The following is a 9,222-nucleotide window of genomic DNA, read 5'->3' as shown; positions in this document are numbered from 1 at the left end:
TCCGTGTTGTTGAAAAAGTTTGGGGAAACTCTGTCGAAGGGAGCATTAAGTTGGTACGACCATCTGCCGAGCATTCAATCACTTCTTTCGAATTGCTCGCGGATGCGTTCATAAAAGCTCATGCTGGTGCCAAAAAGGTGCAGGCCCGTAAGGCGGATATTTTCCGTATAGCCCAAAGGGATGATGAGTTGTTACGTGAATTTGTCAACCGATTCCAAAGGGAACGGATGGAGCTCCCTCCGGTTCCGGAGGAATGGGCTGCACAAGCTTTTACCAAAGGGCTTAATCCTCGGAGCTCGACGGCCTCGTTCAAACTAAAGGAAAACTTGCTGGAATACGAGGCTGTGACCTGGGCGGATGTCCATAACAGATACGAATCAAAGATTCGGGTAGAGGATGACCAACTCGAACTTCCCCCGAGGCCCGTAAATATGAACAAAAGCTCTGAGAGATCGAGGAAAAATTACGATCTGGAGTCAAGACCATCGAGGGAAAGATATCAGCCATACTTTTATTCAGAAAGGCCAAGCTTCAGGTCAGAAAAATCTAGGGTTGGCCTGAGCCAATCCTCCGATCGGGGTGATAAACGTACCGAGCGCCCGTCAAACAGTCGAGGTCTCTCATTTAGGAGTGATGTCGAAAGCTCGGCCAGCAACAAAGACTTGCCAAGGATATCGGAGTACAACTTCAACGTCAATACTTTGGACCTCATCTCGGCTATTGGCCGTATCGCAGAAGCAAGATGACCGAGACCGCTAAGGTCAGACCCGGGCCAACGGGACCCAAGCGTAATCTGTGAATATCATGGAACCCATGGGCACAGAACTGAGGACTGTCGCTAACTAAGAGAGGAGGTGGCTCGGTTACTGAAGAATGGCCACCTTCGAGAATTGCTAAGTGAACGAGCTAAAGGCCACTACAAGGAAAGGGAATCTCATAAACGGGTCGAACCAGTGGAACCTCAACATATAATCAACATGATAATCAGGGGTACCGATACCCCTCGAGGGTCGGTGATGAAAGGGACGAAGGTTTCCATTATGTATGAGAAGCGCAACCGGGATTACGTACCCGAGGTTTCCATATCTTTCAATAACGAAGAAGTAGAACACATCATTCAACCGCACAATGATGAAGGTAATCCCTATTGTTATTTTTAAATCGCAAGTTAAACGTATTTTGATTGACCCAGGTAGCTCGGCCAACATCATCCGGTGGAGAGTGGTTGAACAGCTAAGGCTACTCAATCAGATCGTACCAGTAGCCCGAGTGCTCAGCGGGTTCAATATGGTGAGTGAAACCACGAAGGGGGAGATTTCTTTGTCGGTCAACATTGACGACACTATTCAGCAAACGGTGTTCTATGTAATCGAAGGAGATATGAAGTATAATGCATTGCTGGTAGACCTTGGATACATAGCATGAGGGTCGTTCCATCGACATTACATCAGCTGCTGAAATTCCCGACCCCGAAGGGGATAAAACCATCCGAGGTGAATAGCCCGCTGCAAGGGAGATGTTCGCGGTTGAGGAAACGACACCCCTTCCCAAAAAACCGGATAAAAAAGAAGATGAGTCAACCGGGGGCAAAGACTCTAAATAGCAACTAAAGTACACGGGTTCGACAACGGAGCAGAAAGGGTTGGACCCGGGGTATGAAGAGGATGATTTCGGTGTACCCAGATCATTCGTCTTGCCGGATGACTCGGATGCAACCAAGTCAACAGTAGAGGAGTTGGAGCAAATCATCTTGTTCGAATATCTACCGGATAGAAAGGTATACCTGGGCACGGGGTTAAACTCGAAGCTCAGGAACAAATTAATTAAATATCTTCAAGTTAATGTCGATTGCTTCGCATGGTCCCATATAGATATGACAGGTGTGCCACCGGAAGTAACAACTCACAAGCTCAGCCTCGACAGGAGGTTCCCCCCGGTGAAGCAGAAGAGAAGGCCCATGGCAGAGGCAAAACACGCCTTCATAAAGGATGAGGTAACAAAGCTTTTGAAAATAGGCTCTATCCGGGAGGTAAAATACCCGGACTGGCTAGCTAACGTAGTAGTGGTGCCGAGAAAAGGTAATAAATTTCGAATATGCGTTGATTATAAGGATCTAAACAAAGCATGCCCGAAGGATTCATTTCCGATGCCTCACATTGATAGAATGATCGATGCAACGGCCGGACATGAGATGTTAAGTTTTCTCGATGCTTACTCCGGGTATAACCAAATTCGGATGCACCCGGAGGATCAAGAGAAAACATCATTTATTACCCGGTATGGGACTTACTGTTACAATGTCATGTCCTTCGGATTAAAAAATTCCGGTGCAACTTACCAACGCCTAGTTAATGGAATGTTCGAAAAACAAATAGAGAAAATAATAGAAGTTTATATTGACGACATGGTGGTCAAGTCCCTGGAAACAGAGGACCATTTAAAGCATTTACAGGAAACCTTCGATGTACTCCGCAAGTACAACATGAAGCTACCCGAAAAAATGTGCCTTCGGTGTCCGATCTGGCAAATTTTTGGGCTTGATGGTGTCAAACCGGGGGATTGAAATCAACCCGGATAAGATCAAAGCCATCGATGATATTGAGGTGGTAAATAACGTCAAAGGAGTGCAGAGTTGGCATTGGCATTGGTAAGTGCTTCTTGAAAGCTCAAGCCTTACTTTCAATGCCATCTAATATGTGTAGTGACTACTTACCCTCTAAAGAACATCATGCATAAACTGGAATTATCGGGTAGACTAACTAAATGGGCTGTACAGATTAGCGGATATGATATCGAATACAAGCCTCGGATGGCCATCAAGTCCCAGATCTTGGCTGATTTTGTAGCAAACTTCACCCCTGCTATGGTCCCCGAGGTTGATAAAGAACTTCTGCTAACCTCAGGGAAAGCTTCGGGTATTTGGTCGCTACACACGGACGGGGCCTCGAACCTCAAAGGTTCCGGGCTAGGAATCGTCCTTAGAACCCCCACCAGGGATGCCGTTCGACAATCCATTAGAACTGTTAAATTGACTAACAATGAAGCCGAGTATGAGGCTACAATTGCAGGTTTGGAATTAGCTCGGAGTATGGGGGCCGAAATAATTGAAGCAAAATGCGACTCTCTCTTGGTCATTAACCTGGTGAATGGCGTCTTCGAGGTCAAGGACGAACGGATGCAAAGGTATCTAGAAAAAATCCAAGTGATACTACACCGGTTTAAAGAATGGACCATGCAGCATGTACCCAGGGAGCAGAACAGCGAAGCCGATCCATTGGCCAATTTGGGATCTTCCGTCGAAGGGGAAGAAATCAACCCCGGGACTATGGTGCACTTGATGAATTCGGCGATAGAAAACGGACATGCTGAAATAAACACAATGGGTTTAACTTAGGATTGGCGCAACAAGTACATCGAATACTTGCGAGATGGAAATCTCCCGAGTGACCCAAAATAATCACGATCACTAAGAACAAAAGCTGCACGTTTCTGCTTGGTAGACGGCCAATTGTATCGACGACCTTTCTTCAGACCCCTGGCCAAGTGTTTGGGTCCTGGAGAAACCGAGTATGTGATGAGAGAAGTACACATCGGGACCTGCGGCAATCACTCCGGTGCTGAAGCCCTGGTCCGAAAAATTGTCAGAGCCGGTTATTACTGGAACCGGATGGAGGAAGATTCGAAGAATTTTGTCCGGAAATGTGACGGGTGTCAAAGACATGCCCCGATGATTCATCAGCACGGGGAGTTGCTGCACTCGGTGATGTCAACTTGTCCCTTCATGAATTAGGGAATGGAAATTGTTGGTCCATTGCCATGGGCACCAGTTAAGGCCCGTTTTATTTTGTTTATGACTGACTATTTCTCCAAATGGGTTGAAGCGCAGGCCTTCTAAAAAATTAGAAAAGGAAGTTATTGACTTCATATGGGACCACATTATTTGTCGTTTCGGCATCCCAGCCGAGATAACTTGTGATAATGGTCCTCAGTTCGTTAGCGGCAAAGTCAATGATTTCCTCGAAGGGTTGAAGATCAAGAAAATCTTATCAACTCTGTATCACCCGTGTGCGAATGGACAGGCGGAATCCACAAATAAAAAAATAATTCAAAATCTGAGGAAAAGACTTGAAACATCAAAGCATCACTAGAGGGAAGTACTACCGGAGGTATTGTGGGCTTACAGAACCACATCGAAATCAAGCACGGGAGAAACACCTTTCTCGTTGGTCTATGTGGCCAAAGCCCTCATTCCCGTAGAAGTTGGTTAACCGAGTCTTCGGTTCAGGTACACCACCGAGGAGTCAAACAAGGAGGCCATGGCCGTAAAACACGATCTCACGGATGAACTTCGTGAAAACGCGTTGGTCCGTATTGCAGCCCAGAAGCAGAGAATGGAAAGGTACTACAACCGGAGGGCCAATTTTTGACATTTTCAAGTTGGGGACTTGGTGCTTCGGAAAGTTACCTTGAACACCAAGAATCCCAACGATGGAAAACTGGGTCCGAACTGGGAAGGGTCGTCCAAGACAACCGAGGTAACGGGCAAAGGGTCGCATCAGCTGGAATCCATGGACGAGCAACAGTTGCGCAATAACTGGAATGTGGCTCATCTGAAGAGATACTACTGCTAAGGTATGGACACCTTGTGTTTATTTATTAACCTTTTCTTTTGTTACAGGAAGTCGAGTACCGGATAAAGTTAGGAGCTAGGTCTAAAACATGTGTTGCACTCTTTTCCTTAGTACGGTTTTGTCCCAAAATGGGTTTTCCGACAAGGTTTTTAATGAGGCAACAAGTACAACGTGTTACTAGATAAAGACGAGGACAAATGCCCGGAAACTCGGGGCCACACCCTACGAGTGGGGACTTGATAGTGCTTACCCGATCTTGCAGCTTGGATAAGCACTAGGGGACTACTATACGCACATCAAGGTTTACCCCGGTTAATCAAAAACGGAGGAGCTCAACAAAACAAGTGAACGCTAATAGATGCTACCCCGGAACAATCCTTGAGATTTTTGTATTTCCTATCTTCACCTAAAGCCGGACCTTCTGTGTTAGGTTTCTATATAAGGACCAAACGATCAGAATGAATCGTGTCCACTTAGTATTTGCTACGGCAAAACCAAAATCGGACCTTCTATATTAGGTTTCGATATAAGGACCAAACGATCAGAATGAATCGTGTTCACTTAGTATTTGCTACGGCAAAAACAGAAGGAAACGAACAAAATTCTCATATCATGTACGTATAAATAGTTGCAATACAAAAATTATCGAAAGTTCAGATTATTGCATTTCGTATATGTCTTTTTGTTAAAACACCCTACCCTGGTGATTACCGCCGAATTTCGGCATCGCTTTATTCATATACCCTACTCCGGGCACTACAGTCTAAATTTGACAAAGGCAACAAGGTCACATTGAACCGAGCCAAAATCTTTAACACCTTTGAATGGGGACTGCTACATCAGAAATTGGTAAGGCAGGGATTTAGGTGTCCGAACCTAACCTATGATAAGTGAATAGCTGAAAAAATATCGGCCCTAAAAATGCTAACGTGATTCGGAGACGTCTGAATTCACAAAGCATAAATAAGTCCAACAGGCAAACCACTCGATCAAATTCCCGGATAAAACGTACCGGATGAAGAGAAAAGACAATATTCAAGCAAAGTCCGAAAAAAATGACTCTGAGTCTCCGCTTGTCCTTAAAACGGACCGACTGTTCGGGCAAAAGTCATAACAAGCATTCAAGCAAAAGAATAAAGAAAGTCAACAAGAAAAATGCACATTTCATATATGTAAGGTTTTTTACACCTGAAATTCCTACGAAGTTGAAAAAAAAAATCAAGCCAAAAAGGCGAAAGACAAAATAAAGGCTAAATACAGGCCCTGGTCTATCCGGTGTGGCTGGATCCAGAATGTTCGGATACTGTCCGCTCGGAATCTTCAGAGTCAGTATCGAGGGCTCTCTTAGCTTCTTCCTCGGTCCTTTTAGCTTCGAGTATCAGGGTCGGGAGATCCGCAAAGCCATGCTCGGCTTGCTTAAGGGTGGCCCTCCGGGACTTCCACCATTCATACTCCACCGCAATCGTGGTATGAGCCTCGGCAGCCTCCACACTCCTAAGGGCTTCTGCCAAATCGGCCTCAGCCTGGGCTAGCTTGGCCACTAATTCATCCCTCTCTTCATCAAGGATTTTTTGGATTTGAGTGGCCGACTCGATCTCGGCTTTGAGAAGGTCATTAGCCTCAGTCGTCTCCTCGAGTTCGGTTTTCAGCTCGTCGCATATCTGGGCCCTGTCCTCAGCTTTTTGCTCGAACACCCTCATCCTATCCTTATACTTAGCACTCTCAGATTCAAGCAGCCGATGCCTCTCGACGATGTCCACGGCATCAGACTTGACCGAGTCAAGCTCCCCCGGAGTTGAGAGATAGTGGTTTCGAGCTCACCAAGCCTCGAAGAAAAACGAGTGTTGTCTTGGCTAATTGTACGCTTCTAGAAGTCGGTTCTTCTCGACCATCCCGGCCAACTGATTCCTTGACTGAGGGTTTTTGGCCTTCGCTGCTTCGAGCTCGGGTTGAAGGTTGGAAAGGGCAATAGCTCGGTTCAATTCATCCTCCTTCACTTGTAAAAGGTGCTGGAACTTCTTCGTTTCTCGACCCTGGGCATCCAGCTGGCCCTTAAGGTCATCAACTTCTTGTTGAGCATGGACGAATGCTTTATTGACGAGCACCACACTCTGTAAAAGAAACGAGAAGTTAAACTTTGGACAAATGAGAAGCTAAAATTCCCATTGAATTATGCAAGGATAGGCTGATAAGCTTACTCGATTGCCCGCGTGCATGTCCTTGTTAATGAGACTCTGCCAGGGACTCCGTTCATCTTCTGTTTATCCGAGTCCGAGATGAGGGGCCTCAGATAGCTTGCTACTCCCACCGGATGAGACAAAAAGCTGCAGTCCTCGGGGACTGTAATCACGGTCGATCTTGTCCTCCTAGGTTCCACACTTAGGGCCCGGAAGATGCGCACCAGGCTATCCCTTACACCAGTCTCGGGGGACCGGCTAGCTGCCCTCGTGGCTTGAGGGATAGGGAGATGTCTGAAACCGGTAGCTTCCCCGGTAGCAGGAGGAGTATCTGAGAACATATCATCAAAGTTATCCGACCTCGAAGCTGGAGTTGGAGAATTCGGAGCAGCCTCAGCAGCCTCGGTAGAGGCAGGGATCTCGGAAGTTGCAGCAGTCTCGTCGCCGGGCAGTGGACCAACATCCATTGGAGCCTCGGTCTCGGGGGCCGGCTTAGCCCTCTGATCGGCTTCGGCAGCTGGTGCATGCCAGGACCTTCTGGTCCTTCGCAGGGGGGTCTCCTCGGATAAAGCATCACCTGAAATATCAACATATTCAATCGACCTTAGAGGAGTCGGGTAAAGAACTTCTTCCCCACCTGTGTGCAATGCCGAAGCTGACGGTCCTTCCCCGGTTGAAGGAAGTGGTGAAATGATGGTGTCCTCCTCCTGAATAGAAGTAACGGAAGGGGTCACACCAACCCTCCGAAGGAGGAAATCGGGATCTGTTTCGTCTCTTAGAGTCCGAACGACGCTTCTTGCCCTCTTTTTTGGTTTCTGCCCTTTGTCCGAAGGGTTTCTCCTTCTTTTGTTGGCAGCAGCAATAATACGGGATGTACCCGTTGAATCAAATTCGGGTGCCGGCGCAGTGGGTTCGGCTGCTGGCTCCAGTCTTGGGTCCACCGAGCCCTTGGGTAAACCTGAATACCGAAGATGATATAAAAAGGAAAAGGTAGAAAATGCGATAAATTCTGACCCAAGCATAGTATTTCCGTGGTTTTGAGCGACCCATCGGCCACGCGACAGGAGTCCCCATGTCCGTGCTTCATGGGTGTGTTGGCTAAGGAGAGCACTAACCCATTCATTCATATTCCGGACAGCCGGAGGTATCTATGCCACGGCTGGTATAAAGAAGGGGACAAATCGTGATAATATGAAAGGACAAGTGTTTGACAATGCATTCAAAGGTAACTATTAAAAGAACTGAGACACTTACGATTATCATTCCACCTCTCCGTAAAGGGCATATAGTTGGCTGGAATAACGTCCGCGGTCCTCACCCGGACGTAGCGCTCTAGCCAACCTCGGTCTCTATCTTCATCCATCTTCGAAAATATTGGGTTCCGGCTTCGCTTGGCGAGCTTTATTACACCCCTCGGAACAACCTCGGGGAATATAATCGGATGAAGTGAGCCATCGTAAACTCCTTCTTCAAGTTCTTGGCCAACAGCCGGAGGTAGGCCACGGTCCTCTAGACTATCGGACCAATCTGGGCCAAGGTTTCATTATATGTCTGGCACATATCCAAAATAACCGGGTCGATTGGGGGGTCGAGCTTGAGTGTAAAAGGATAGGTGTAAACGTACAGGAAGCCCTCCTGATGATCGATGATCGATTCATCAGGTCCGGGGGAAATCACATGTACCGGATGGTTATCCCATCCGCAATCAGCCCGGACTTGATCAATTTTGTCCTCGGTAATGGACGACGGATACCGTCTTATATCAAACCCTCTATCAGCAACTGGAGAAGGCTTCTCAACTTCAAACTACTTGTTATAGTTGGGTTTGGACGGTACAATGTCCAAAGCAGTGGGCTCAACGACGATTTTTCCCTTGGGTTGTGAAGTTGGCTCGGTTCCTTGAGAAGAAACCGACGGAACATCCTGGGAGGTGGTTTCGGTGTTGGCAGACATTTGGAAGTTATGGAAAAGGAGATTGGAGAATCCGAAGAGGGAGAAGGAACAAGTTAAAAATTAATAAGAAAGAGTGAAGGAGCAGTTGAAAAAATTCAAAATGGCAAAGTGAGAAGAAACGAAGCAGCACTTTCGATAGGACAACAGCAAATGAAACGGTTGGCAAAGTTGGTTTTCTTACACACAATATAAGCAACGAATCGAGGAGAGAAAATGGTTGAAATCAGCAAGAAATATGAGACGGAAGACGATTAGAAGTGGAGAAGAAGAAAGTGAAGAAGTAGAATGGAGAAATGAAAGGGTTAAAGGCTTTATATAGGCATGGGAACCGAGACGATTACAGATCCCAGCCAACCGGGGGATGCCACGTGTCCCACAATTAATGAGACGTGATTTGAAATGACGTGCATTACGGCGGTTGCCAAAGTTGGTCGTTCGGGATGAGACACGTGGCTGATGGC

This window comes from Lycium barbarum, chromosome 7 (assembly GCF_019175385.1).
Source record: "Lycium barbarum isolate Lr01 chromosome 7, ASM1917538v2, whole genome shotgun sequence".
NCBI classification, from domain to species: domain Eukaryota; kingdom Viridiplantae; phylum Streptophyta; class Magnoliopsida; order Solanales; family Solanaceae; genus Lycium; species Lycium barbarum.
This window is presented reverse-complemented; position numbering follows the sequence as displayed.